Here is a 27,409-nt window from a genome sequence, read left to right as displayed (position 1 = left end):
TGTTGCACCACCAAATTAACGGTGTGGGCAAAACATGGGACATGCTGGAAATTGCCCATATGTAATGCCCGCACAATGTTACTGGCGTTGTCTGACACCACAAATCCCCAGGAGAGTCTAAGTGGGGTAAGCCACTGAGAGATTATTTCCCTCAGTTCCTCTAAGAGGTTGTCAGCATTGTGCCTCTTATTAAAACTGGTGATACACAACGTTGCCTGCCTTGGAATGAGCAGCCGTTGTGAAGATGCTACTACTGATGCAGCTGCTGCTGTTGCTGCGGAAGGCGATGCATCTACCCAGTGGGCTGTCACAGTCATGTAGTCCTTCATTTGCCCTGAACCACTTGTCCACATGTTGGTGGTTAGGTGGACAATGGGTACAACCGCATTTTTCAGAGCACTGAGGACACTTGTTCTTACTTCTCTGTACAATTTTGGTATCGCCTGCCTAATGAAGTGGAATCTCAACGGGATTTGGTACCGGGGACACAATACCTCCATCAACTGTCTAAATCCCACTCCACTGATGGTGGACACTGGACGCACGTCTAACACCAACATTGCTGTTATTGACGCAGTTATCCGCTTTGCCATAGGATGACTAGTGTCGTACTTGGTGCTCATGGCAAATGACAGTTGGACGGTCAATTGTTTGGTGAAAGACGTAGCGGTCTTATGACTTCCCCTCTGGGAAGATGACCGACTACCAGCAGCAACAGCAGCAGTGGCAGTAGTAGGCGTACCGCTGCAGGATTCCTCGGATGAATCCCGTATTGAAGAGGACTCAGTCTGGCTGGTGACATGGCCTGCAGGACTAAATCTGATGGAGATCGTGGAGGAAGTTGACGAGGAGGGTGTTGCTGGTGTGTATCCAACTGGACCACGGGATTTAGGTGTCCCTGTACCGATGGCGGTCCTAGCCCCAGTTCCTGAACTAACCACTGAACTATGAAGGTTATTCAGGTGACGTATAAGGGAGGATGTCCCTAGGTTGGCAAGATCCTTACCCCTGCTTATTTGAGCTTTACATAAGCTACATATGGCCATACATTGGTTGTCCGGATTTGGATAAAAATAACTCCAGACCGAAGAGGTGCATTTTTTGGTCTTTTGACCAGGCATGACGATGGGCTTTTTCATCCCATGGACATCAGCTGTTTCCCCCCCTGGTGCCTTATTTACAATAACCACATCACCATCCTCATCATCAAGTTCCTCCACAGCGCCAGCTACATCATCATCAATAGCCTCCTTCCGAGCCACCTCTTCCCGTACAGTGATGGGAAGGTCAGGCTTGACAACCACCAACACCCTTGGACTCGCCATGGGGATTTGTGATAATTTCTCTTTAGAAGGCAGAGTTGTTTGCTGTTTTGTTGCTGACAGCATATCTCTCTTCAATTTTTTTGTAGGGGGGGGGAGGAGGAGGAGGGCTAAGATCCTTGGGTGAAGATGGACCACTAGTCATGAACACGGGCCAGGGCCTAAGTCGTTCCTTGCCACTACGTGTCGTAAATAGCATATTGCCAACTTTACGTTTCTCCTCAGATGATTTTAAGTTTCTCTTTTTGCTTTTTTTTGAGAACTTGGGCTTTTTGGATTTTACATGCCCTGTACTAGGAGATTGGGCATCGGGCTTGGAAGACGACATTGATGGCATTTCACCGTCTATGTCATGACTAGTGGCAGCAGCTTCAGCATTAGGAGGAAGTGGGTCTGGATCTTTCCCTACTTTATCCTCCAAATTTTTATATGTAGCACAAGATACTGCAGAATGTGTGAACCTGGTAATATTGCAGACAGTACCAATGGACTTATACTGCAGGATTGGTTTTGCAAATTTTGTTGTAATTATTTTTTTTTTAAATTATTTTTGTGTATTTTTTTTTTATAACTTTTTTTTATTTTTTAAAACACTTGGGAATAATGGGGAAATAACTATGCCCTTAGAAGCACAGGACACTGGACCACTGGACTAAACAGGACACAGCACAGGACCCAGCAGCACCACTGAACTCAAAATTGACAGAGCACAGCACACAGCACCACTGAACTTTTACTGTTGAATGTGTGAACTTGGTAATATTGCAGTATCAATGGGCTTATACTGCAGGATTGGTTTTGCAAATTTTGTTGTAATTAATTATTTTTTTTATTATTTTTTTGTATTTTTTTTTATAACTTTTTTTTATTTTTTAAAACACTTGGGAATAATGGGGAAATAACTATGCCCTTAGAAGCACAGAGCACAGGACACAGCACCACTGGACTGAACAGGACACAGCACAGGACCCAGCAGCACCACTAAACTCAAAATTGACAGAGCACAGCACACAGCACAACTGGACTGATACTGCAGAACACAGCACAGCACAGCACAGAACTAAACAGCACAGCACGAGATCTACCAGAACAGAGGACCACCTAACACACCCTCCCTCTACCCTGATCAATGCCCGAGTGAAGATGGCGGCGACTAGCGGGGAATTTATAGGATCCGAGTATTGCGAGATCCGACAGCGGGATTATGACTCACAGCCTCGGTTTCAAGTTTTCATTTGGCGCCAATACCCGGATCTGTCTCGGATCCGACTCGGATCGGAAAGGTTCGGGTGGGCTCGGATTCACAAAATCCGAGTGCGCTCATCTCTAATTTCGACATAACTGACTATGTGTTGCAACTACCATTAATGTGTACAATTTTATAAGTATGCGTGTTTGTGCGAATGTATGGTAAAAGACCAATTACTGTTGCTGCCACGTGTAGTGGATGCGTACGCCCTTTCACGCCGTAGCGTGCCCTTGTACGTCGATGCGTACCGTACGCATCTTTTCAGACAAAGACAACCAAGTTTGCTTGATTTTATTTGAAATGACTTTATCCAATTTGCTGACTTCGACAGATTAGACGTCAGTCTGTGTTTACCTTTCTAGACAGCCAGAAATGTGATGTTTACATGTTGCAGGCATGTTATTTGCCTTTTTCTTGCTCCTATAGGCAACTGGGTAGGCAGTGGTCTCATGGTCTCATGGTCCCTCCTATTAGTCTGGGGGGGGGGGTGATTGTAAGTCTGTGGGGGTCGCCATCCTTATCAGGGGAAGCCTCTTCACACTAGATTCCTTTCAGGAGTTTGTCTGCGGCAGATTGCTTATTGTAGATGGCTCTTTGGCGGGTGAGCCTATCAAGCTTATCTGCGTGTATGCATCCCCTGGTAAGAATGAGCGTTTGGAGCTTTTCCAGACCCTGGGTGCCAAGCTCGCAACCACCAGGGCAGTATTGATGGCCGGGGATTTTAACTGCCCTATAGAGGAAGACAGACGAAATTCTAACAGTTCTGCTAAACTTGATGTTTCTTCTAGGTTACTACAGGAGATGGTAGCCGAAGCATCCTTGTGGGATCCATGGGGGGCTGGCTCTGTAAATTATACTTGGAGCCGATCCAATGGCTCAGTGAGTTCCTGGATTGACTTTGTATTTACCTCAAGAGGAGTAAGACAGAACAGACATGCCATGGTTCCCTGCTTCTTTTCTGACCACAGGGCCATTCTCTTCGAGGGGGATCTGGGCCACCGTTTTCCACCAGGCCTAGGCTCCTGGAAATTGAGCTGTGCTCTGCTGGAAAGAGAAGATGTGTTGGAGGAGCTGAGGGATAATTTTGTGACTTGGAAAAATGACAAATCGTGTTTTGATTGTATGTCTAACTGGCAGGAGCATGTCAAGTGCAAGTTTTGCAGTTTCTTTCAGGCTAAGGGCAGACAACAGGCATGTGAGAGGAAGAGAAATCCAAGGGGGCCTGAAAAGGAACTTCGAGGAGTAATCCAGACGCATCATTTTCCATTCCAAGGTGGAGAATCTGGAGAAGGATGAGAAATGTAACTCTTTCTTTTTCAGACTGACACCCCCAGAAAGGGGAAAGAGGGCATCATGGGGCTGAATCGTTCCTGTCAGGTATCGCTAACCCTATTGATCCTACAGGTAGAGCAGCCATGGATGCCCCCTGACGTTGGGGAAACTGCACTCTGCCGCTAAATGCTTTAGGTCGTGTAGGACCTCGTGCAGTGATGGTCTCCCAGCGAAGCACTATGTAGCGCTGTGAGACCTCATTGGGCCGGACCTGCTAGAGCTGTACGAGGAGATGGTGGTGGTGAAGGGCAAAATGCTTCCGACTCTGAGAGAGGGATTGATAATGATTCTGTATAAGCTCAAGGGGGAGAAGTGCGACCTTAAAAATTGGAGGCCCATCTCTCTCCTGAACGTGGACTACAAGATCCTGGCCAAGGTACTAGCCAACAGGCTAAAGATTGTCATTGGGCAGATTGTTCATCCTGACCAGACTTGTGGCATTCCTGGCATTCCTGGTCGCAGGATTGCAGACAGCCTTGCGCTGCTAAATGGACACGGTCCACTACATCAAAGACCGCCATGTACACATGGCCCTGGTCAGTCTTGATCAGGAGAAGGCCTTTGATAGTGTTTCTCATGATTTTATGCATAAGGTCCTGTGCATAAAGGCATTACATTCATTGAAGCGCAGCCCAGCGCAGCTGAAACTGTAATACACCGTGAAAACTAATCAGACTTACTTAATGGTACAATACAAGTCATATGGCACAATATATGACATCCTACACCATACAGCAAGTACTGCACTATTCATGCATCACTTTAACAAGACAACAATTTCAACAAGCAATGGATGCGAGGGGGAGGGATATCACGGTCCTAAAGATTTATTGATAGACACCTATAAGGGGAGGGTGCATAAATAATGACAAGACAGTCAGCAAAAGTTCAGATCAAACATAACAGAATAAAAGAAACTCTATGTGAATAAAAGAAACTCTATGTCTTCATCATCAATTAAATCACTCCGGGAATGTTCGGGAGATTCCCACTTCCCGTGAGAGCATATCCTAGTGAAGCGGGCAGGAAGGGAGCCTCCATGACGCAATTCGCAGTGAATTGCGTCATTGTGGCCCCACCCGTGGCAAAATGTGGCTGGTATGTCATTTCATCGCGAGAGCAGGACCAAAATGATGCGATTCATCATCATGCTCCGCCCCTCACACTTGACCACCTTTTCAGGATTTCCCAAAGAAGAGGGATAAAACATTGGTTAGTATGAATTAAATAAATGAAATGGAGATATGATAGTAAATTCAGATAAACTTGTTAGTAGAAAAGATAGTTACACATAAAGGGGAGGGGAATAATGAATCTTGGTACAGACCTAAAATGCATGTATTAGAAATGCTATTTCTACTTTTAATACAATCTGAGCTACCAAATATTCATTCTAAAATCTGAAATATGTTATGTGTAAATATGAACAGATATACAGTGTGTTAATTAGCATAAATGATAAATGTGCATCATATGTAAAATGGTCATTAATATTTTTTTCAGTGAAGCTACTATTTCTGATATTTAATGTAATATTTACGGAGTATCACTAGGGACGGGGAATATTTATTAAAAAATATTGAAACTGTGAATTGAACAAACTGTAAAAATGATTTTTTTTCCTCTCCACAATGCAAACGTATGTATAGAACCAAATGTAATTTTTCTAAGCAGAGAACATTACTGTCTATGATCTTTTAATTTGTAATAATTAAGAGACAGAAATGCGTTTTATAGATATACATAAACATTTACTTGTGCAATCGTCGTCGCCGCTGCTCAAGAATATCTGATGCCATTCTGCCAGATATGACATGTACTCTATGACTGCCTGTTCTCTGATAATTCTAGGGTTGATAGAACCACTCTGTGTCCTTTTGCTGCTGATTATTTCAGGGCACAGTTCTTCCTGCAGAGCTTCTTTATGCAAATCAGGCCTATATAGATGGCATTCTACTGTCTTTCTCTTTTCATATGCAGATGAGTATTGCAGCTGACTGCTTGGATAACCCATCGTATGCAAATATATCTGCTGCACCCTGGGAATGCTTATAATTGTACTTGTCCGTACAGTTTGACATTTGAGGTGCTTCAGGAATAGGCACCCATCCGCTTCCCTTCAGTTGTTGTCCCCAGCTGAAAGTTCATTTGTGCTGCATCAGGAGAATCTCCCCCACTTGACAGGCGTGTGCTTGACCAGTCGCCCTCCAGAGTCCTAGTCCAACTCATACTTACCTGGCAGGGGAGATACCATGATCACAAAGGTGGTTCTCCCAGGGTGAGGTTCATCCATTGCACTCCGGATGTGCTGACCCCTGCGATTTCCCCAAATGCGGGAAACTCGACTGCATAATTTGTGGTAGTGGGGGACTGCGTTCGCGCTCTCCCCTGATCATCTCTGGTAAAAGTCAGCTTTAGTTGTGTGACCTAGCCTTCTTGCAGAAAGTGCATGATCTAAATGCTTTATCGGCAGTGCGATATCTTGATATTGTAGCCCTATCCGGCCTGATTTTTTCCCTGGCTTGCTTTCTTCCCCCTGTGCTGATGCCATTCTGCCAGATATGACATGTACTCTATGACTGCCTGTTCTCTGATAATTCTAGGGTTGATAGAACCACTCTGTGTCCTTTTTGCTGCTGATTATTTCAGGGCACAGTTCTTCCTGCAGAGCTTCTTTATGCAAATCAGGCCTATATAGATGGCATTCTACTGTCTTTCTCTTTTCATATGCAGATGAGTATTGCAGCTGACTGCTTGGATAACCCATCGTATGCAAATATATCTGCTGCACCCTGGGAATGCTTATAATTGTACTTGTCCGTACAGTTTGACATTTGAGGTGCTTCAGGAATAGGCACCCATCCGCTTCCCTTCAGTTGTTGTCCCCAGCTGAAAGTTCATTTGTGCTGCATCAGGAGAATCTCCCCCACTTGACAGGCGTGTGCTTGACCAGTCGCCCTCCAGAGTCCTAGTCCAACTCATACTTACCTGGCAGGGGAGATACCATGATCACAAAGGTGGTTCTCCCAGGGTGAGGTTCATCCATTGCACTCCGGATGTGCTGACCCCTGCGATTTCCCCAAATGCGGGAAACTCGACTGCATAATTTGTGGTAGTGGGGGACTGCGTTCGCGCTCTCCCCTGATCATCTCTGGTAAAAGTCAGCTTTAGTTGTGTGACCTAGCCTTCTTGCAGAAAGTGCATGATCTAAATGCTTTATCGGCAGTGCGATATCTTGATATTGTAGCCCTATCCGGCCTGATTTTTTCCCTGGCTTGCTTTCTTCCCCCTGTGCTGATGCCATTCTGCCAGATATGACATGTACTCTATGACTGCCTGTTCTCTGATAATTCTAGGGTTGATAGAACCACTCTGTGTCCTTTTGCTGCTGATTATTTCAGGGCACAGTTCTTCCTGCAGAGCTTCTTTATGCAAATCAGGCCTATATAGATGGCATTCTACTGTCTTTCTCTTTTCATATGCAGATGAGTATTGCAGCTGACTGCTTGGATAACCCATCGTATGCAAATATATCTGCTGCACCCTGGGAATGCTTATAATTGTACTTGTCCGTACAGTTTGACATTTGAGGTGCTTCAGGAATAGGCACCCATCCGCTTCCCTTCAGTTGTTGTCCCCAGCTGAAAGTTCATTTGTGCTGCATCAGGAGAATCTCCCCCACTTGACAGGCGTGTGCTTGACCAGTCGCCCTCCAGAGTCCTAGTCCAACTCATACTTACCTGGCAGGGGAGATACCATGATCACAAAGGTGGTTCTCCCAGGGTGAGGTTCATCCATTGCACTCCGGATGTGCTGACCCCTGCGATTTCCCCAAATGCGGGAAACTCGACTGCATAATTTGTGGTAGTGGGGGACTGCGTTCGCGCTCTCCCCTGATCATCTCTGGTAAAAGTCAGCTTTAGTTGTGTGACCTAGCCTTCTTGCAGAAAGTGCATGATCTAAATGCTTTATCGGCAGTGCGATATCTTGATATTGTAGCCCTATCCGGCCTGATTTTTTCCCTGGCTTGCTTTCTTCCCCCTGTGCTGATGCCATTCTGCCAGATATGACATGTACTCTATGACTGCCTGTTCTCTGATAATTCTAGGGTTGATAGAACCACTCTGTGTCCTTTTGCTGCTGATTATTTCAGGGCACAGTTCTTCCTGCAGAGCTTCTTTATGCAAATCAGGCCTATATAGATGGCATTCTACTGTCTTTCTCTTTTCATATGCAGATGAGTATTGCAGCTGACTGCTTGGATAACCCATCGTATGCAAATATATCTGCTGCACCCTGGGAATGCTTATAATTGTACTTGTCCGTACAGTTTGACATTTGAGGTGCTTCAGGAATAGGCACCCATCCGCTTCCCTTCAGTTGTTGTCCCCAGCTGAAAGTTCATTTGTGCTGCATCAGGAGAATCTCCCCCACTTGACAGGCGTGTGCTTGACCAGTCGCCCTCCAGAGTCCTAGTCCAACTCATACTTACCTGGCAGGGGAGATACCATGATCACAAAGGTGGTTCTCCCAGGGTGAGGTTCATCCATTGCACTCCGGATGTGCTGACCCCTGCGATTTCCCCAAATGCGGGAAACTCGACTGCATAATTTGTGGTAGTGGGGGACTGCGTTCGCGCTCTCCCCTGATCATCTCTGGTAAAAGTCAGCTTTAGTTGTGTGACCTAGCCTTCTTGCAGAAAGCGCATGATCTAAATGCTTTATCGGCAGTGCGATATCTTGATATTGTAGCCCTATCCGGCCTGATTTTTTCCCTGGCTTGCTTTCTTCCCCCTGTGCTGATGCCATTCTGCCAGATATGACATGTACTCTATGACTGCCTGTTCTCTGATAATTCTAGGGTTGATAGAACCACTCTGTGTCCTTTTGCTGCTGATTATTTCAGGGCACAGTTCTTCCTGCAGAGCTTCTTTATGCAAATCAGGCCTATATAGATGGCATTCTACTGTCTTTCTCTTTTCATATGCAGATGAGTATTGCAGCTGACTGCTTGGATAACCCATCGTATGCAAATATATCTGCTGCACCCTGGGAATGCTTATAATTGTACTTGTCCGTACAGTTTGACATTTGAGGTGCTTCAGGAATAGGCACCCATCCGCTTCCCTTCAGTTGTTGTCCCCAGCTGAAAGTTCATTTGTGCTGCATCAGGAGAATCTCCCCCACTTGACAGGCGTGTGCTTGACCAGTCGCCCTCCAGAGTCCTAGTCCAACTCATACTTACCTGGCAGGGGAGATACCATGATCACAAAGGTGGTTCTCCCAGGGTGAGGTTCATCCATTGCACTCCGGATGTGCTGACCCCTGCGATTTCCCCAAATGCGGGAAACTCGACTGCATAATTTGTGGTAGTGGGGGACTGCGTTCGCGCTCTCCCCTGATCATCTCTGGTAAAAGTCAGCTTTAGTTGTGTGACCTAGCCTTCTTGCAGAAAGTGCATGATCTAAATGCTTTATCGGCAGTGCGATATCTTGATATTGTAGCCCTATCCGGCCTGATTTTTTCCCTGGCTTGCTTTCTTCCCCCTGTGCTGATGCCATTCTGCCAGATATGACATGTACTCTATGACTGCCTGTTCTCTGATAATTCTAGGGTTGATAGAACCACTCTGTGTCCTTTTGCTGCTGATTATTTCAGGGCACAGTTCTTCCTGCAGAGCTTCTTTATGCAAATCAGGCCTATATAGATGGCATTCTACTGTCTTTCTCTTTTCATATGCAGATGAGTATTGCAGCTGACTGCTTGGATAACCCATCGTATGCAAATATATCTGCTGCACCCTGGGAATGCTTATAATTGTACTTGTCCGTACAGTTTGACATTTGAGGTGCTTCAGGAATAGGCACCCATCCGCTTCCCTTCAGTTGTTGTCCCCAGCTGAAAGTTCATTTGTGCTGCATCAGGAGAATCTCCCCCACTTGACAGGCGTGTGCTTGACCAGTCGCCCTCCAGAGTCCTAGTCCAACTCATACTTACCTGGCAGGGGAGATACCATGATCACAAAGGTGGTTCTCCCAGGGTGAGGTTCATCCATTGCACTCCGGATGTGCTGACCCCTGCGATTTCCCCAAATGCGGGAAACTCGACTGCATAATTTGTGGTAGTGGGGGACTGCGTTCGCGCTCTCCCCTGATCATCTCTGGTAAAAGTCAGCTTTAGTTGTGTGACCTAGCCTTCTTGCAGAAAGTGCATGATCTAAATGCTTTATCGGCAGTGCGATATCTTGATATTGTAGCCCTATCCGGCCTGATTTTTTCCCTGGCTTGCTTTCTTCCCCCTGTGCTGATGCCATTCTGCCAGATATGACATGTACTCTATGACTGCCTGTTCTCTGATAATTCTAGGGTTGATAGAACCACTCTGTGTCCTTTTGCTGCTGATTATTTCAGGGCACAGTTCTTCCTGCAGAGCTTCTTTATGCAAATCAGGCCTATATAGATGGCATTCTACTGTCTTTCTCTTTTCATATGCAGATGAGTATTGCAGCTGACTGCTTGGATAACCCATCGTATGCAAATATATCTGCTGCACCCTGGGAATGCTTATAATTGTACTTGTCCGTACAGTTTGACATTTGAGGTGCTTCAGGAATAGGCACCCATCCGCTTCCCTTCAGTTGTTGTCCCCAGCTGAAAGTTCATTTGTGCTGCATCAGGAGAATCTCCCCCACTTGACAGGCGTGTGCTTGACCAGTCGCCCTCCAGAGTCCTAGTCCAACTCATACTTACCTGGCAGGGGAGATACCATGATCACAAAGGTGGTTCTCCCAGGGTGAGGTTCATCCATTGCACTCCGGATGTGCTGACCCCTGCGATTTCCCCAAATGCGGGAAACTCGACTGCATAATTTGTGGTAGTGGGGGACTGCGTTCGCGCTCTCCCCTGATCATCTCTGGTAAAAGTCAGCTTTAGTTGTGTGACCTAGCCTTCTTGCAGAAAGTGCATGATCTAAATGCTTTATCGGCAGTGCGATATCTTGATATTGTAGCCCTATCCGGCCTGATTTTTTCCCTGGCTTGCTTTCTTCCCCCTGTGCTGATGCCATTCTGCCAGATATGACATGTACTCTATGACTGCCTGTTCTCTGATAATTCTAGGGTTGATAGAACCACTCTGTGTCCTTTTGCTGCTGATTATTTCAGGGCACAGTTCTTCCTGCAGAGCTTCTTTATGCAAATCAGGCCTATATAGATGGCATTCTACTGTCTTTCTCTTTTCATATGCAGATGAGTATTGCAGCTGACTGCTTGGATAACCCATCGTATGCAAATATATCTGCTGCACCCTGGGAATGCTTATAATTGTACTTGTCCGTACAGTTTGACATTTGAGGTGCTTCAGGAATAGGCACCCATCCGCTTCCCTTCAGTTGTTGTCCCCAGCTGAAAGTTCATTTGTGCTGCATCAGGAGAATCTCCCCCACTTGACAGGCGTGTGCTTGACCAGTCGCCCTCCAGAGTCCTAGTCCAACTCATACTTACCTGGCAGGGGAGATACCATGATCACAAAGGTGGTTCTCCCAGGGTGAGGTTCATCCATTGCACTCCGGATGTGCTGACCCCTGCGATTTCCCCAAATGCGGGAAACTCGACTGCATAATTTGTGGTAGTGGGGGACTGCGTTCGCGCTCTCCCCTGATCATCTCTGGTAAAAGTCAGCTTTAGTTGTGTGACCTAGCCTTCTTGCAGAAAGTGCATGATCTAAATGCTTTATCGGCAGTGCGATATCTTGATATTGTAGCCCTATCCGGCCTGATTTTTTCCCTGGCTTGCTTTCTTCCCCCTGTGCTGATGCCATTCTGCCAGATATGACATGTACTCTATGACTGCCTGTTCTCTGATAATTCTAGGGTTGATAGAACCACTCTGTGTCCTTTTGCTGCTGATTATTTCAGGGCACAGTTCTTCCTGCAGAGCTTCTTTATGCAAATCAGGCCTATATAGATGGCATTCTACTGTCTTTCTCTTTTCATATGCAGATGCGTATTGCAGCTGACTGCTTGGATAACCCATCGTATGCAAATATATCTGCTGCACCCTGGGAATGCTTATAATTGTACTTGTCCGTACAGTTTGACATTTGAGGTGCTTCAGGAATAGGCACCCATCCGCTTCCCTTCAGTTGTTGTCCCCAGCTGAAAGTTCATTTGTGCTGCATCAGGAGAATCTCCCCCACTTGACAGGCGTGTGCTTGACCAGTCGCCCTCCAGAGTCCTAGTCCAACTCATACTTACCTGGCAGGGGAGATACCATGATCACAAAGGTGGGTCTCCCAGGGTGAGGTTCATCCATTGCACTCCGGATGTGCTGACCCCTGCGATTTCCCCAAATGCGGGAAACTCGACTGCATAATTTGTGGTAGTGGGGGACTGCGTTCGCGCTCTCCCCTGATCATCTCTGGTAAAAGTCAGCTTTAGTTGTGTGACCTAGCCTTCTTGCAGAAAGTGCATGATCTAAATGCTTTATCGGCAGTGCGATATCTTGATATTGTAGCCCTATCCGGCCTGATTTTTTCCCTGGCTTGCTTTCTTCCCCCTGTGCTGATGCCATTCTGCCAGATATGACATGTACTCTATGACTGCCTGTTCTCTGATAATTCTAGGGTTGATAGAACCACTCTGTGTCCTTTTGCTGCTGATTATTTCAGGGCACAGTTCTTCCTGCAGAGCTTCTTTATGCAAATCAGGCCTATATAGATGGCATTCTACTGTCTTTCTCTTTTCATATGCAGATGAGTATTGCAGCTGACTGCTTGGATAACCCATCGTATGCAAATATATCTGCTGCACCCTGGGAATGCTTATAATTGTACTTGTCCGTACAGTTTGACATTTGAGGTGCTTCAGGAATAGGCACCCATCCGCTTCCCTTCAGTTGTTGTCCCCAGCTGAAAGTTCATTTGTGCTGCATCAGGAGAATCTCCCCCACTTGACAGGCGTGTGCTTGACCAGTCGCCCTCCAGAGTCCTAGTCCAACTCATACTTACCTGGCAGGGGAGATACCATGATCACAAAGGTGGTTCTCCCAGGGTGAGGTTCATCCATTGCACTCCGGATGTGCTGACCCCTGCGATTTCCCCAAATGCGGGAAACTCGACTGCATAATTTGTGGTAGTGGGGGACTGCGTTCGCGCTCTCCCCTGATCATCTCTGGTAAAAGTCAGCTTTAGTTGTGTGACCTAGCCTTCTTGCAGAAAGTGCATGATCTAAATGCTTTATCGGCAGTGCGATATCTTGATATTGTAGCCCTATCCGGCCTGATTTTTTCCCTGGCTTGCTTTCTTCCCCCTGTGCTGATGCCATTCTGCCAGATATGACATGTACTCTATGACTGCCTGTTCTCTGATAATTCTAGGGTTGATAGAACCACTCTGTGTCCTTTTGCTGCTGATTATTTCAGGGCACAGTTCTTCCTGCAGAGCTTCTTTATGCAAATCAGGCCTATATAGATGGCATTCTACTGTCTTTCTCTTTTCATATGCAGATGAGTATTGCAGCTGACTGCTTGGATAACCCATCGTATGCAAATATATCTGCTGCACCCTGGGAATGCTTATAATTGTACTTGTCCGTACAGTTTGACATTTGAGGTGCTTCAGGAATAGGCACCCATCCGCTTCCCTTCAGTTGTTGTCCCCAGCTGAAAGTTCATTTGTGCTGCATCAGGAGAATCTCCCCCACTTGACAGGCGTGTGCTTGACCAGTCGCCCTCCAGAGTCCTAGTCCAACTCATACTTACCTGGCAGGGGAGATACCATGATCACAAAGGTGGTTCTCCCAGGGTGAGGTTCATCCATTGCACTCCGGATGTGCTGACCCCTGCGATTTCCCCAAATGCGGGAAACTCGACTGCATAATTTGTGGTAGTGGGGGACTGCGTTCGCGCTCTCCCCTGATCATCTCTGGTAAAAGTCAGCTTTAGTTGTGTGACCTAGCCTTCTTGCAGAAAGTGCATGATCTAAATGCTTTATCGGCAGTGCGATATCTTGATATTGTAGCCCTATCCGGCCTGATTTTTTCCCTGGCTTGCTTTCTTCCCCCTGTGCTGATGCCATTCTGCCAGATATGACATGTACTCTATGACTGCCTGTTCTCTGATAATTCTAGGGTTGATAGAACCACTCTGTGTCCTTTTGCTGCTGATTATTTCAGGGCACAGTTCTTCCTGCAGAGCTTCTTTATGCAAATCAGGCCTATATAGATGGCATTCTACTGTCTTTCTCTTTTCATATGCAGATGCGTATTGCAGCTGACTGCTTGGATAACCCATCGTATGCAAATATATCTGCTGCACCCTGGGAATGCTTATAATTGTACTTGTCCGTACAGTTTGACATTTGAGGTGCTTCAGGAATAGGCACCCATCCGCTTCCCTTCAGTTGTTGTCCCCAGCTGAAAGTTCATTTGTGCTGCATCAGGAGAATCTCCCCCACTTGACAGGCGTGTGCTTGACCAGTCGCCCTCCAGAGTCCTAGTCCAACTCATACTTACCTGGCAGGGGAGATACCATGATCACAAAGGTGGGTCTCCCAGGGTGAGGTTCATCCATTGCACTCCGGATGTGCTGACCCCTGCGATTTCCCCAAATGCGGGAAACTCGACTGCATAATTTGTGGTAGTGGGGGACTGCGTTCGCGCTCTCCCCTGATCATCTCTGGTAAAAGTCAGCTTTAGTTGTGTGACCTAGCCTTCTTGCAGAAAGTGCATGATCTAAATGCTTTATCGGCAGTGCGATATCTTGATATTGTAGCCCTATCCGGCCTGATTTTTTCCCTGGCTTGCTTTCTTCCCCCTGTGCTGATGCCATTCTGCCAGATATGACATGTACTCTATGACTGCCTGTTCTCTGATAATTCTAGGGTTGATAGAACCACTCTGTGTCCTTTTGCTGCTGATTATTTCAGGGCACAGTTCTTCCTGCAGAGCTTCTTTATGCAAATCAGGCCTATATAGATGGCATTCTACTGTCTTTCTCTTTTCATATGCAGATGAGTATTGCAGCTGACTGCTTGGATAACCCATCGTATGCAAATATATCTGCTGCACCCTGGGAATGCTTATAATTGTACTTGTCCGTACAGTTTGACATTTGAGGTGCTTCAGGAATAGGCACCCATCCGCTTCCCTTCAGTTGTTGTCCCCAGCTGAAAGTTCATTTGTGCTGCATCAGGAGAATCTCCCCCACTTGACAGGCGTGTGCTTGACCAGTCGCCCTCCAGAGTCCTAGTCCAACTCATACTTACCTGGCAGGGGAGATACCATGATCACAAAGGTGGTTCTCCCAGGGTGAGGTTCATCCATTGCACTCCGGATGTGCTGACCCCTGCGATTTCCCCAAATGCGGGAAACTCGACTGCATAATTTGTGGTAGTGGGGGACTGCGTTCGCGCTCTCCCCTGATCATCTCTGGTAAAAGTCAGCTTTAGTTGTGTGACCTAGCCTTCTTGCAGAAAGTGCATGATCTAAATGCTTTATCGGCAGTGCGATATCTTGATATTGTAGCCCTATCCGGCCTGATTTTTTCCCTGGCTTGCTTTCTTCCCCCTGTGCTGATGCCATTCTGCCAGATATGACATGTACTCTATGACTGCCTGTTCTCTGATAATTCTAGGGTTGATAGAACCACTCTGTGTCCTTTTGCTGCTGATTATTTCAGGGCACAGTTCTTCCTGCAGAGCTTCTTTATGCAAATCAGGCCTATATAGATGGCATTCTACTGTCTTTCTCTTTTCATATGCAGATGAGTATTGCAGCTGACTGCTTGGATAACCCATCGTATGCAAATATATCTGCTGCACCCTGGGAATGCTTATAATTGTACTTGTCCGTACAGTTTGACATTTGAGGTGCTTCAGGAATAGGCACCCATCCGCTTCCCTTCAGTTGTTGTCCCCAGCTGAAAGTTCATTTGTGCTGCATCAGGAGAATCTCCCCCACTTGACAGGCGTGTGCTTGACCAGTCGCCCTCCAGAGTCCTAGTCCAACTCATACTTACCTGGCAGGGGAGATACCATGATCACAAAGGTGGTTCTCCCAGGGTGAGGTTCATCCATTGCACTCCGGATGTGCTGACCCCTGCGATTTCCCCAAATGCGGGAAACTCGACTGCATAATTTGTGGTAGTGGGGGACTGCGTTCGCGCTCTCCCCTGATCATCTCTGGTAAAAGTCAGCTTTAGTTGTGTGACCTAGCCTTCTTGCAGAAAGTGCATGATCTAAATGCTTTATCGGCAGTGCGATATCTTGATATTGTAGCCCTATCCGGCCTGATTTTTTCCCTGGCTTGCTTTCTTCCCCCTGTGCTGATGCCATTCTGCCAGATATGACATGTACTCTATGACTGCCTGTTCTCTGATAATTCTAGGGTTGATAGAACCACTCTGTGTCCTTTTGCTGCTGATTATTTCAGGGCACAGTTCTTCCTGCAGAGCTTCTTTATGCAAATCAGGCCTATATAGATGGCATTCTACTGTCTTTCTCTTTTCATATGCAGATGAGTATTGCAGCTGACTGCTTGGATAACCCATCGTATGCAAATATATCTGCTGCACCCTGGGAATGCTTATAATTGTACTTGTCCGTACAGTTTGACATTTGAGGTGCTTCAGGAATAGGCACCCATCCGCTTCCCTTCAGTTGTTGTCCCCAGCTGAAAGTTCATTTGTGCTGCATCAGGAGAATCTCCCCCACTTGACAGGCGTGTGCTTGACCAGTCGCCCTCCAGAGTCCTAGTCCAACTCATACTTACCTGGCAGGGGAGATACCATGATCACAAAGGTGGTTCTCCCAGGGTGAGGTTCATCCATTGCACTCCGGATGTGCTGACCCCTGCGATTTCCCCAAATGCGGGAAACTCGACTGCATAATTTGTGGTAGTGGGGGACTGCGTTCGCGCTCTCCCCTGATCATCTCTGGTAAAAGTCAGCTTTAGTTGTGTGACCTAGCCTTCTTGCAGAAAGTGCATGATCTAAATGCTTTATCGGCAGTGCGATATCTTGATATTGTAGCCCTATCCGGCCTGATTTTTTCCCTGGCTTGCTTTCTTCCCCCTGTGCTGATGCCATTCTGCCAGATATGACATGTACTCTATGACTGCCTGTTCTCTGATAATTCTAGGGTTGATAGAACCACTCTGTGTCCTTTTGCTGCTGATTATTTCAGGGCACAGTTCTTCCTGCAGAGCTTCTTTATGCAAATCAGGCCTATATAGATGGCATTCTACTGTCTTTCTCTTTTCATATGCAGATGCGTATTGCAGCTGACTGCTTGGATAACCCATCGTATGCAAATATATCTGCTGCACCCTGGGAATGCTTATAATTGTACTTGTCCGTACAGTTTGACATTTGAGGTGCTTCAGGAATAGGCACCCATCCGCTTCCCTTCAGTTGTTGTCCCCAGCTGAAAGTTCATTTGTGCTGCATCAGGAGAATCTCCCCCACTTGACAGGCGTGTGCTTGACCAGTCGCCCTCCAGAGTCCTAGTCCAACTCATACTTACCTGGCAGGGGAGATACCATGATCACAAAGGTGGGTCTCCCAGGGTGAGGTTCATCCATTGCACTCCGGATGTGCTGACCCCTGCGATTTCCCCAAATGCGGGAAACTCGACTGCATAATTTGTGGTAGTGGGGGACTGCGTTCGCGCTCTCCCCTGATCATCTCTGGTAAAAGTCAGCTTTAGTTGTGTGACCTAGCCTTCTTGCAGAAAGTGCATGATCTAAATGCTTTATCGGCAGTGCGATATCTTGATATTGTAGCCCTATCCGGCCTGATTTTTTCCCTGGCTTGCTTTCTTCCCCCTGTGCTGATGCCATTCTGCCAGATATGACATGTACTCTATGACTGCCTGTTCTCTGATAATTCTAGGGTTGATAGAACCACTCTGTGTCCTTTTGCTGCTGATTATTTCAGGGCACAGTTCTTCCTGCAGAGCTTCTTTATGCAAATCAGGCCTATATAGATGGCATTCTACTGTCTTTCTCTTTTCATATGCAGATGAGTATTGCAGCTGACTGCTTGGATAACCCATCGTATGCAAATATATCTGCTGCACCCTGGGAATGCTTATAATTGTACTTGTCCGTACAGTTTGACATTTGAGGTGCTTCAGGAATAGGCACCCATCCGCTTCCCTTCAGTTGTTGTCCCCAGCTGAAAGTTCATTTGTGCTGCATCAGGAGAATCTCCCCCACTTGACAGGCGTGTGCTTGACCAGTCGCCCTCCAGAGTCCTAGTCCAACTCATACTTACCTGGCAGGGGAGATACCATGATCACAAAGGTGGTTCTCCCAGGGTGAGGTTCATCCATTGCACTCCGGATGTGCTGACCCCTGCGATTTCCCCAAATGCGGGAAACTCGACTGCATAATTTGTGGTAGTGGGGGACTGCGTTCGCGCTCTCCCCTGATCATCTCTGGTAAAAGTCAGCTTTAGTTGTGTGACCTAGCCTTCTTGCAGAAAGTGCATGATCTAAATGCTTTATCGGCAGTGCGATATCTTGATATTGTAGCCCTATCCGGCCTGATTTTTTCCCTGGCTTGCTTTCTTCCCCCTGTGCTGATGCCATTCTGCCAGATATGACATGTACTCTATGACTGCCTGTTCTCTGATAATTCTAGGGTTGATAGAACCACTCTGTGTCCTTTTGCTGCTGATTATTTCAGGGCACAGTTCTTCCTGCAGAGCTTCTTTATGCAAATCAGGCCTATATAGATGGCATTCTACTGTCTTTCTCTTTTCATATGCAGATGAGTATTGCAGCTGACTGCTTGGATAACCCATCGTATGCAAATATATCTGCTGCACCCTGGGAATGCTTATAATTGTACTTGTCCGTACAGTTTGACATTTGAGGTGCTTCAGGAATAGGCACCCATCCGCTTCCCTTCAGTTGTTGTCCCCAGCTGAAAGTTCATTTGTGCTGCATCAGGAGAATCTCCCCCACTTGACAGGCGTGTGCTTGACCAGTCGCCCTCCAGAGTCCTAGTCCAACTCATACTTACCTGGCAGGGGAGATACCATGATCACAAAGGTGGTTCTCCCAGGGTGAGGTTCATCCATTGCACTCCGGATGTGCTGACCCCTGCGATTTCCCCAAATGCGGGAAACTCGACTGCATAATTTGTGGTAGTGGGGGACTGCGTTCGCGCTCTCCCCTGATCATCTCTGGTAAAAGTCAGCTTTAGTTGTGTGACCTAGCCTTCTTGCAGAAAGTGCATGATCTAAATGCTTTATCGGCAGTGCGATATCTTGATATTGTAGCCCTATCCGGCCTGATTTTTTCCCTGGCTTGCTTTCTTCCCCCTGTGCTGATGCCATTCTGCCAGATATGACATGTACTCTATGACTGCCTGTTCTCTGATAATTCTAGGGTTGATAGAACCACTCTGTGTCCTTTTGCTGCTGATTATTTCAGGGCACAGTTCTTCCTGCAGAGCTTCTTTATGCAAATCAGGCCTATATAGATGGCATTCTACTGTCTTTCTCTTTTCATATGCAGATGAGTATTGCAGCTGACTGCTTGGATAACCCATCGTATGCAAATATATCTGCTGCACCCTGGGAATGCTTATAATTGTACTTGTCCGTACAGTTTGACATTTGAGGTGCTTCAGGAATAGGCACCCATCCGCTTCCCTTCAGTTGTTGTCCCCAGCTGAAAGTTCATTTGTGCTGCATCAGGAGAATCTCCCCCACTTGACAGGCGTGTGCTTGACCAGTCGCCCTCCAGAGTCCTAGTCCAACTCATACTTACCTGGCAGGGGAGATACCATGATCACAAAGGTGGTTCTCCCAGGGTGAGGTTCATCCATTGCACTCCGGATGTGCTGACCCCTGCGATTTCCCCAAATGCGGGAAACTCGACTGCATAATTTGTGGTAGTGGGGGACTGCGTTCGCGCTCTCCCCTGATCATCTCTGGTAAAAGTCAGCTTTAGTTGTGTGACCTAGCCTTCTTGCAGAAAGTGCATGATCTAAATGCTTTATCGGCAGTGCGATATCTTGATATTGTAGCCCTATCCGGCCTGATTTTTTCCCTGGCTTGCTTTCTTCCCCCTGTGCTGATGCCATTCTGCCAGATATGACATGTACTCTATGACTGCCTGTTCTCTGATAATTCTAGGGTTGATAGAACCACTCTGTGTCCTTTTGCTGCTGATTATTTCAGGGCACAGTTCTTCCTGCAGAGCTTCTTTATGCAAATCAGGCCTATATAGATGGCATTCTACTGTCTTTCTCTTTTCATATGCAGATGAGTATTGCAGCTGACTGCTTGGATAACCCATCGTATGCAAATATATCTGCTGCACCCTGGGAATGCTTATAATTGTACTTGTCCGTACAGTTTGACATTTGAGGTGCTTCAGGAATAGGCACCCATCCGCTTCCCTTCAGTTGTTGTCCCCAGCTGAAAGTTCATTTGTGCTGCATCAGGAGAATCTCCCCCACTTGACAGGCGTGTGCTTGACCAGTCGCCCTCCAGAGTCCTAGTCCAACTCATACTTACCTGGCAGGGGAGATACCATGATCACAAAGGTGGTTCTCCCAGGGTGAGGTTCATCCATTGCACTCCGGATGTGCTGACCCCTGCGATTTCCCCAAATGCGGGAAACTCGACTGCATAATTTGTGGTAGTGGGGGACTGCGTTCGCGCTCTCCCCTGATCATCTCTGGTAAAAGTCAGCTTTAGTTGTGTGACCTAGCCTTCTTGCAGAAAGTGCATGATCTAAATGCTTTATCGGCAGTGCGATATCTTGATATTGTAGCCCTATCCGGCCTGATTTTTTCCCTGGCTTGCTTTCTTCCCCCTGTGCTGATGCCATTCTGCCAGATATGACATGTACTCTATGACTGCCTGTTCTCTGATAATTCTAGGGTTGATAGAACCACTCTGTGTCCTTTTGCTGCTGATTATTTCAGGGCACAGTTCTTCCTGCAGAGCTTCTTTATGCAAATCAGGCCTATATAGATGGCATTCTACTGTCTTTCTCTTTTCATATGCAGATGAGTATTGCAGCTGACTGCTTGGATAACCCATCGTATGCAAATATATCTGCTGCACCCTGGGAATGCTTATAATTGTACTTGTCCGTACAGTTTGACATTTGAGGTGCTTCAGGAATAGGCACCCATCCGCTTCCCTTCAGTTGTTGTCCCCAGCTGAAAGTTCATTTGTGCTGCATCAGGAGAATCTCCCCCACTTGACAGGCGTGTGCTTGACCAGTCGCCCTCCAGAGTCCTAGTCCAACTCATACTTACCTGGCAGGGGAGATACCATGATCACAAAGGTGGTTCTCCCAGGGTGAGGTTCATCCATTGCACTCCGGATGTGCTGACCCCTGCGATTTCCCCAAATGCGGGAAACTCGACTGCATAATTTGTGGTAGTGGGGGACTGCGTTCGCGCTCTCCCCTGATCATCTCTGGTAAAAGTCAGCTTTAGTTGTGTGACCTAGCCTTCTTGCAGAAAGTGCATGATCTAAATGCTTTATCGGCAGTGCGATATCTTGATATTGTAGCCCTATCCGGCCTGATTTTTTCCCTGGCTTGCTTTCTTCCCCCTGTGCTGATGCCATTCTGCCAGATATGACATGTACTCTATGACTGCCTGTTCTCTGATAATTCTAGGGTTGATAGAACCATTCTGTGTCCTTTTGCTGCTGATTATTTCAGGGCACAGTTCTTCCTGCAGAGCTTCTTTATGCAAATCAGGCCTATATAGATGGCATTCTACTGTCTTTCTCTTTTCATATGCAGATGAGTATTGCAGCTGACTGCTTGGATAACCCATCGTATGCAAATATATCTGCTGCACCCTGGGAATGCTTATAATTGTACTTGTCCGTACAGTTTGACATTTGAGGTGCTTCAGGAATAGGCACCCATCCGCTTCCCTTCAGTTGTTGTCCCCAGCTGAAAGTTCATTTGTGCTGCATCAGGAGAATCTCCCCCACTTGACAGGCGTGTGCTTGACCAGTCGCCCTCCAGAGTCCTAGTCCAACTCATACTTACCTGGCAGGGGAGATACCATGATCACAAAGGTGGTTCTCCCAGGGTGAGGTTCATCCATTGCACTCCGGATGTGCTGACCCCTGCGATTTCCCCAAATGCGGGAAACTCGACTGCATAATTTGTGGTAGTGGGGGACTGCGTTCGCGCTCTCCCCTGATCATCTCTGGTAAAAGTCAGCTTTAGTTGTGTGACCTAGCCTTCTTGCAGAAAGTGCATGATCTAAATGCTTTATCGGCAGTGCGATATCTTGATATTGTAGCCCTATCCGGCCTGATTTTTTCCCTGGCTTGCTTTCTTCCCCCTGTGCTGATGCCATTCTGCCAGATATGACATGTACTCTATGACTGCCTGTTCTCTGATAATTCTAGGGTTGATAGAACCACTCTGTGTCCTTTTGCTGCTGATTATTTCAGGGCACAGTTCTTCCTGCAGAGCTTCTTTATGCAAATCAGGCCTATATAGATGGCATTCTACTGTCTTTCTCTTTTCATATGCAGATGAGTATTGCAGCTGACTGCTTGGATAACCCATCGTATGCAAATATATCTGCTGCACCCTGGGAATGCTTATAATTGTACTTGTCCGTACAGTTTGACATTTGAGGTGCTTCAGGAATAGGCACCCATCCGCTTCCCTTCAGTTGTTGTCCCCAGCTGAAAGTTCATTTGTGCTGCATCAGGAGAATCTCCCCCACTTGACAGGCGTGTGCTTGACCAGTCGCCCTCCAGAGTCCTAGTCCAACTCATACTTACCTGGCAGGGGAGATACCATGATCACAAAGGTGGGTCTCCCAGGGTGAGGTTCATCCATTGCACTCCGGATGTGCTGACCCCTGCGATTTCCCCAAATGCGGGAAACTCGACTGCATAATTTGTGGTAGTGGGGGACTGCGTTCGCGCTCTCCCCTGATCATCTCTGGTAAAAGTCAGCTTTAGTTGTGTGACCTAGCCTTCTTGCAGAAAGTGCATGATCTAAATGCTTTATCGGCAGTGCGATATCTTGATATTGTAGCCCTATCCGGCCTGATTTTTTCCCTGGCTTGCTTTCTTCCCCCTGTGCTGATGCCATTCTGCCAGATATGACATGTACTCTATGACTGCCTGTTCTCTGATAATTCTAGGGTTGATAGAACCACTCTGTGTCCTTTTGCTGCTGATTATTTCAGGGCACAGTTCTTCCTGCAGAGCTTCTTTATGCAAATCAGGCCTATATAGATGGCATTCTACTGTCTTTCTCTTTTCATATGCAGATGAGTATTGCAGCTGACTGCTTGGATAACCCATCGTATGCAAATATATCTGCTGCACCCTGGGAATGCTTATAATTGTACTTGTCCGTACAGTTTGACATTTGAGGTGCTTCAGGAATAGGCACCCATCCGCTTCCCTTCAGTTGTTGTCCCCAGCTGAAAGTTCATTTGTGCTGCATCAGGAGAATCTCCCCCACTTGACAGGCGTGTGCTTGACCAGTCGCCCTCCAGAGTCCTAGTCCAACTCATACTTACCTGGCAGGGGAGATACCATGATCACAAAGGTGGTTCTCCCAGGGTGAGGTTCATCCATTGCACTCCGGATGTGCTGACCCCTGCGATTTCCCCAAATGCGGGAAACTCGACTGCATAATTTGTGGTAGTGGGGGACTGCGTTCGCGCTCTCCCCTGATCATCTCTGGTAAAAGTCAGCTTTAGTTGTGTGACCTAGCCTTCTTGCAGAAAGTGCATGATCTAAATGCTTTATCGGCAGTGCGATATCTTGATATTGTAGCCCTATCCGGCCTGATTTTTTCCCTGGCTTGCTTTCTTCCCCCTGTGCTGATGCCATTCTGCCAGATATGACATGTACTCTATGACTGCCTGTTCTCTGATAATTCTAGGGTTGATAGAACCACTCTGTGTCCTTTTGCTGCTGATTATTTCAGGGCACAGTTCTTCCTGCAGAGCTTCTTTATGCAAATCAGGCCTATATAGATGGCATTCTACTGTCTTTCTCTTTTCATATGCAGATGAGTATTGCAGCTGACTGCTTGGATAACCCATCGTATGCAAATATATCTGCTGCACCCTGGGAATGCTTATAATTGTACTTGTCCGTACAGTTTGACATTTGAGGTGCTTCAGGAATAGGCACCCATCCGCTTCCCTTCAGTTGTTGTCCCCAGCTGAAAGTTCATTTGTGCTGCATCAGGAGAATCTCCCCCACTTGACAGGCGTGTGCTTGACCAGTCGCCCTCCAGAGTCCTAGTCCAACTCATACTTACCTGGCAGGGGAGATACCATGATCACAAAGGTGGTTCTCCCAGGGTGAGGTTCATCCATTGCACTCCGGATGTGCTGACCCCTGCGATTTCCCCAAATGCGGGAAACTCGACTGCATAATTTGTGGTAGTGGGGGACTGCGTTCGCGCTCTCCCCTGATCATCTCTGGTAAAAGTCAGCTTTAGTTGTGTGACCTAGCCTTCTTGCAGAAAGTGCATGATCTAAATGCTTTATCGGCAGTGCGATATCTTGATATTGTAGCCCTATCCGGCCTGATTTTTTCCCTGGCTTGCTTTCTTCCCCCTGTGCTGATGCCATTCTGCCAGATATGACATGTACTCTATGACTGCCTGTTCTCTGATAATTCTAGGGTTGATAGAACCACTCTGTGTCCTTTTGCTGCTGATTATTTCAGGGCACAGTTCTTCCTGCAGAGCTTCTTTATGCAAATCAGGCCTATATAGATGGCATTCTACTGTCTTTCTCTTTTCATATGCAGATGAGTATTGCAGCTGACTGCTTGGATAACCCATCGTATGCAAATATATCTGCTGCACCCTGGGAATGCTTATAATTGTACTTGTCCGTACAGTTTGACATTTGAGGTGCTTCAGGAATAGGCACCCATCCGCTTCCCTTCAGTTGTTGTCCCCAGCTGAAAGTTCATTTGTGCTGCATCAGGAGAATCTCCCCCACTTGACAGGCGTGTGCTTGACCAGTCGCCCTCCAGAGTCCTAGTCCAACTCATACTTACCTGGCAGGGGAGATACCATGATCACAAAGGTGGTTCTCCCAGGGTGAGGTTCATCCATTGCACTCCGGATGTGCTGACCCCTGCGATTTCCCCAAATGCGGGAAACTCGACTGCATAATTTGTGGTAGTGGGGGACTGCGTTCGCGCTCTCCCCTGATCATCTCTGGTAAAAGTCAGCTTTAGTTGTGTGACCTAGCCTTCTTGCAGAAAGTGCATGATCTAAATGCTTTATCGGCAGTGCGATATCTTGATATTGTAGCCCTATCCGGCCTGATTTTTTCCCTGGCTTGCTTTCTTCCCCCTGTGCTGATGCCATTCTGCCAGATATGACATGTACTCTATGACTGCCTGTTCTCTGATAATTCTAGGGTTGATAGAACCACTCTGTGTCCTTTTGCTGCTGATTATTTCAGGGCACAGTTCTTCCTGCAGAGCTTCTTTATGCAAATCAGGCCTATATAGATGGCATTCTACTGTCTTTCTCTTTTCATATGCAGATGAGTATTGCAGCTGACTGCTTGGATAACCCATCGTATGCAAATATATCTGCTGCACCCTGGGAATGCTTATAATTGTACTTGTCCGTACAGTTTGACATTTGAGGTGCTTCAGGAATAGGCACCCATCCGCTTCCCTTCAGTTGTTGTCCCCAGCTGAAAGTTCATTTGTGCTGCATCAGGAGAATCTCCCCCACTTGACAGGCGTGTGCTTGACCAGTCGCCCTCCAGAGTCCTAGTCCAACTCATACTTACCTGGCAGGGGAGATACCATGATCACAAAGGTGGTTCTCCCAGGGTGAGGTTCATCCATTGCACTCCGGATGTGCTGACCCCTGCGATTTCCCCAAATGCGGGAAACTCGACTGCATAATTTGTGGTAGTGGGGGACTGCGTTCGCGCTCTCCCCTGATCATCTCTGGTAAAAGTCAGCTTTAGTTGTGTGACCTAGCCTTCTTGCAGAAAGTGCATGATCTAAATGCTTTATCGGCAGTGCGATATCTTGATATTGTAGCCCTATCCGGCCTGATTTTTTCCCTGGCTTGCTTTCTTCCCCCTGTGCTGATGCCATTCTGCCAGATATGACATGTACTCTATGACTGCCTGTTCTCTGATAATTCTAGGGTTGATAGAACCACTCTGTGTCCTTTTGCTGCTGATTATTTCAGGGCACAGTTCTTCCTGCAGAGCTTCTTTATGCAAATCAGGCCTATATAGATGGCATTCTACTGTCTTTCTCTTTTCATATGCAGATGAGTATTGCAGCTGACTGCTTGGATAACCCATCGTATGCAAATATATCTGCTGCACCCTGGGAATGCTTATAATTGTACTTGTCCGTACAGTTTGACATTTGAGGTGCTTCAGGAATAGGCACCCATCCGCTTCCCTTCAGTTGTTGTCCCCAGCTGAAAGTTCATTTGTGCTGCATCAGGAGAATCTCCCCCACTTGACAGGCGTGTGCTTGACCAGTCGCCCTCCAGAGTCCTAGTCCAACTCATACTTACCTGGCAGGGGAGATACCATGATCACAAAGGTGGGTCTCCCAGGGTGAGGTTCATCCATTGCACTCCGGATGTGCTGACCCCTGCGATTTCCCCAAATGCGGGAAACTCGACTGCATAATTTGTGGTAGTGGGGGACTGCGTTCGCGCTCTCCCCTGATCATCTCTGGTAAAAGTCAGCTTTAGTTGTGTGACCTAGCCTTCTTGCAGAAAGTGCATGATCTAAATGCTTTATCGGCAGTGCGATATCTTGATATTGTAGCCCTATCCGGCCTGATTTTTTCCCTGGCTTGCTTTCTTCCCCCTGTGCTGATGCCATTCTGCCAGATATGACATGTACTCTATGACTGCCTGTTCTCTGATAATTCTAGGGTTGATAGAACCACTCTGTGTCCTTTTGCTGCTGATTATTTCAGGGCACAGTTCTTCCTGCAGAGCTTCTTTATGCAAATCAGGCCTATATAGATGGCATTCTACTGTCTTTCTCTTTTCATATGCAGATGAGTATTGCAGCTGACTGCTTGGATAACCCATCGTATGCAAATATATCTGCTGCACCCTGGGAATGCTTATAATTGTACTTGTCCGTACAGTTTGACATTTGAGGTGCTTCAGGAATAGGCACCCATCCGCTTCCCTTCAGTTGTTGTCCCCAGCTGAAAGTTCATTTGTGCTGCATCAGGAGAATCTCCCCCACTTGACAGGCGTGTGCTTGACCAGTCGCCCTCCAGAGTCCTAGTCCAACTCATACTTACCTGGCAGGGGAGATACCATGATCACAAAGGTGGTTCTCCCAGGGTGAGGTTCATCCATTGCACTCCGGATGTGCTGACCCCTGCGATTTCCCCAAATGCGGGAAACTCGACTGCATAATTTGTGGTAGTGGGGGACTGCGTTCGCGCTCTCCCCTGATCATCTCTGGTAAAAGTCAGCTTTAGTTGTGTGACCTAGCCTTCTTGCAGAAAGTGC

At 47.0% G+C, this 27,409-nt stretch overlaps 29 non-coding genes across 29 annotated transcripts; all 29 read left to right on the top strand.

Moving 5' to 3' along the window:
* The first annotated feature begins 6,130 nt into the window (after window positions 1-6,130).
* Window positions 6,131-6,294, top strand: LOC142137109 (U1 spliceosomal RNA). Its single transcript, XR_012687772.1, has one exon. It is a non-coding gene; the product is annotated as a U1 spliceosomal RNA (small nuclear RNA).
* Window positions 6,295-6,883: 589 nt separating this feature from the next.
* LOC142137108 (U1 spliceosomal RNA) lies at window positions 6,884-7,047 on the top strand. Its single transcript, XR_012687771.1, has one exon. It is a non-coding gene; the product is annotated as a U1 spliceosomal RNA (small nuclear RNA).
* Window positions 7,048-7,635: 588 nt separating this feature from the next.
* Window positions 7,636-7,799, top strand: LOC142137107 (U1 spliceosomal RNA). Its single transcript, XR_012687770.1, has one exon. It is a non-coding gene; the product is annotated as a U1 spliceosomal RNA (small nuclear RNA).
* Window positions 7,800-8,387: 588 nt separating this feature from the next.
* On the top strand, window positions 8,388-8,551 carry LOC142137106 (U1 spliceosomal RNA). Its single transcript, XR_012687769.1, has one exon. It is a non-coding gene; the product is annotated as a U1 spliceosomal RNA (small nuclear RNA).
* Window positions 8,552-9,139: 588 nt separating this feature from the next.
* Window positions 9,140-9,303, top strand: LOC142137105 (U1 spliceosomal RNA). Its single transcript, XR_012687768.1, has one exon. It is a non-coding gene; the product is annotated as a U1 spliceosomal RNA (small nuclear RNA).
* A 588-nt stretch (window positions 9,304-9,891) lies between these two features.
* LOC142137103 (U1 spliceosomal RNA) lies at window positions 9,892-10,055 on the top strand. The gene has a single exon (XR_012687766.1). It is a non-coding gene; the product is annotated as a U1 spliceosomal RNA (small nuclear RNA).
* A 588-nt stretch (window positions 10,056-10,643) lies between these two features.
* LOC142137102 (U1 spliceosomal RNA) lies at window positions 10,644-10,807 on the top strand. Its single transcript, XR_012687765.1, has one exon. It is a non-coding gene; the product is annotated as a U1 spliceosomal RNA (small nuclear RNA).
* A 588-nt stretch (window positions 10,808-11,395) lies between these two features.
* LOC142137101 (U1 spliceosomal RNA) lies at window positions 11,396-11,559 on the top strand. Its single transcript, XR_012687764.1, has one exon. It is a non-coding gene; the product is annotated as a U1 spliceosomal RNA (small nuclear RNA).
* A 588-nt stretch (window positions 11,560-12,147) lies between these two features.
* LOC142137145 (U1 spliceosomal RNA) lies at window positions 12,148-12,311 on the top strand. The gene has a single exon (XR_012687808.1). It is a non-coding gene; the product is annotated as a U1 spliceosomal RNA (small nuclear RNA).
* A 588-nt stretch (window positions 12,312-12,899) lies between these two features.
* Window positions 12,900-13,063, top strand: LOC142137100 (U1 spliceosomal RNA). Its single transcript, XR_012687763.1, has one exon. It is a non-coding gene; the product is annotated as a U1 spliceosomal RNA (small nuclear RNA).
* Window positions 13,064-13,651: 588 nt separating this feature from the next.
* LOC142137099 (U1 spliceosomal RNA) lies at window positions 13,652-13,815 on the top strand. Its single transcript, XR_012687762.1, has one exon. It is a non-coding gene; the product is annotated as a U1 spliceosomal RNA (small nuclear RNA).
* A 588-nt stretch (window positions 13,816-14,403) lies between these two features.
* LOC142137144 (U1 spliceosomal RNA) lies at window positions 14,404-14,567 on the top strand. Its single transcript, XR_012687807.1, has one exon. It is a non-coding gene; the product is annotated as a U1 spliceosomal RNA (small nuclear RNA).
* A 588-nt stretch (window positions 14,568-15,155) lies between these two features.
* On the top strand, window positions 15,156-15,319 carry LOC142137098 (U1 spliceosomal RNA). Its single transcript, XR_012687761.1, has one exon. It is a non-coding gene; the product is annotated as a U1 spliceosomal RNA (small nuclear RNA).
* Window positions 15,320-15,907: 588 nt separating this feature from the next.
* LOC142137097 (U1 spliceosomal RNA) lies at window positions 15,908-16,071 on the top strand. Its single transcript, XR_012687760.1, has one exon. It is a non-coding gene; the product is annotated as a U1 spliceosomal RNA (small nuclear RNA).
* Window positions 16,072-16,659: 588 nt separating this feature from the next.
* LOC142137096 (U1 spliceosomal RNA) lies at window positions 16,660-16,823 on the top strand. The gene has a single exon (XR_012687759.1). It is a non-coding gene; the product is annotated as a U1 spliceosomal RNA (small nuclear RNA).
* Window positions 16,824-17,411: 588 nt separating this feature from the next.
* Window positions 17,412-17,575, top strand: LOC142137143 (U1 spliceosomal RNA). The gene has a single exon (XR_012687806.1). It is a non-coding gene; the product is annotated as a U1 spliceosomal RNA (small nuclear RNA).
* A 588-nt stretch (window positions 17,576-18,163) lies between these two features.
* Window positions 18,164-18,327, top strand: LOC142137095 (U1 spliceosomal RNA). The gene has a single exon (XR_012687758.1). It is a non-coding gene; the product is annotated as a U1 spliceosomal RNA (small nuclear RNA).
* A 588-nt stretch (window positions 18,328-18,915) lies between these two features.
* On the top strand, window positions 18,916-19,079 carry LOC142137094 (U1 spliceosomal RNA). The gene has a single exon (XR_012687757.1). It is a non-coding gene; the product is annotated as a U1 spliceosomal RNA (small nuclear RNA).
* Window positions 19,080-19,667: 588 nt separating this feature from the next.
* LOC142137091 (U1 spliceosomal RNA) lies at window positions 19,668-19,831 on the top strand. The gene has a single exon (XR_012687755.1). It is a non-coding gene; the product is annotated as a U1 spliceosomal RNA (small nuclear RNA).
* A 588-nt stretch (window positions 19,832-20,419) lies between these two features.
* Window positions 20,420-20,583, top strand: LOC142137090 (U1 spliceosomal RNA). Its single transcript, XR_012687754.1, has one exon. It is a non-coding gene; the product is annotated as a U1 spliceosomal RNA (small nuclear RNA).
* A 588-nt stretch (window positions 20,584-21,171) lies between these two features.
* On the top strand, window positions 21,172-21,335 carry LOC142137089 (U1 spliceosomal RNA). Its single transcript, XR_012687753.1, has one exon. It is a non-coding gene; the product is annotated as a U1 spliceosomal RNA (small nuclear RNA).
* Window positions 21,336-21,923: 588 nt separating this feature from the next.
* Window positions 21,924-22,087, top strand: LOC142137088 (U1 spliceosomal RNA). The gene has a single exon (XR_012687752.1). It is a non-coding gene; the product is annotated as a U1 spliceosomal RNA (small nuclear RNA).
* Window positions 22,088-22,675: 588 nt separating this feature from the next.
* Window positions 22,676-22,839, top strand: LOC142137142 (U1 spliceosomal RNA). The gene has a single exon (XR_012687805.1). It is a non-coding gene; the product is annotated as a U1 spliceosomal RNA (small nuclear RNA).
* Window positions 22,840-23,427: 588 nt separating this feature from the next.
* LOC142137087 (U1 spliceosomal RNA) lies at window positions 23,428-23,591 on the top strand. Its single transcript, XR_012687751.1, has one exon. It is a non-coding gene; the product is annotated as a U1 spliceosomal RNA (small nuclear RNA).
* A 588-nt stretch (window positions 23,592-24,179) lies between these two features.
* On the top strand, window positions 24,180-24,343 carry LOC142137086 (U1 spliceosomal RNA). Its single transcript, XR_012687750.1, has one exon. It is a non-coding gene; the product is annotated as a U1 spliceosomal RNA (small nuclear RNA).
* A 588-nt stretch (window positions 24,344-24,931) lies between these two features.
* LOC142137085 (U1 spliceosomal RNA) lies at window positions 24,932-25,095 on the top strand. Its single transcript, XR_012687749.1, has one exon. It is a non-coding gene; the product is annotated as a U1 spliceosomal RNA (small nuclear RNA).
* A 588-nt stretch (window positions 25,096-25,683) lies between these two features.
* Window positions 25,684-25,847, top strand: LOC142137084 (U1 spliceosomal RNA). Its single transcript, XR_012687748.1, has one exon. It is a non-coding gene; the product is annotated as a U1 spliceosomal RNA (small nuclear RNA).
* Window positions 25,848-26,435: 588 nt separating this feature from the next.
* Window positions 26,436-26,599, top strand: LOC142137141 (U1 spliceosomal RNA). The gene has a single exon (XR_012687804.1). It is a non-coding gene; the product is annotated as a U1 spliceosomal RNA (small nuclear RNA).
* Window positions 26,600-27,187: 588 nt separating this feature from the next.
* Window positions 27,188-27,351, top strand: LOC142137083 (U1 spliceosomal RNA). The gene has a single exon (XR_012687747.1). It is a non-coding gene; the product is annotated as a U1 spliceosomal RNA (small nuclear RNA).
* Window positions 27,352-27,409: the final 58 nt, after the last annotated feature.

The sequence above is a fragment of the Mixophyes fleayi genome, chromosome 1, assembly GCF_038048845.1.
Source record: "Mixophyes fleayi isolate aMixFle1 chromosome 1, aMixFle1.hap1, whole genome shotgun sequence".
Taxonomy (NCBI): Eukaryota; Metazoa; Chordata; class Amphibia; order Anura; family Limnodynastidae; genus Mixophyes; species Mixophyes fleayi.
The sequence above is the reverse complement of the archived record's forward strand: the minus strand, read 5'-3'. Positions and strand labels throughout refer to the sequence as shown.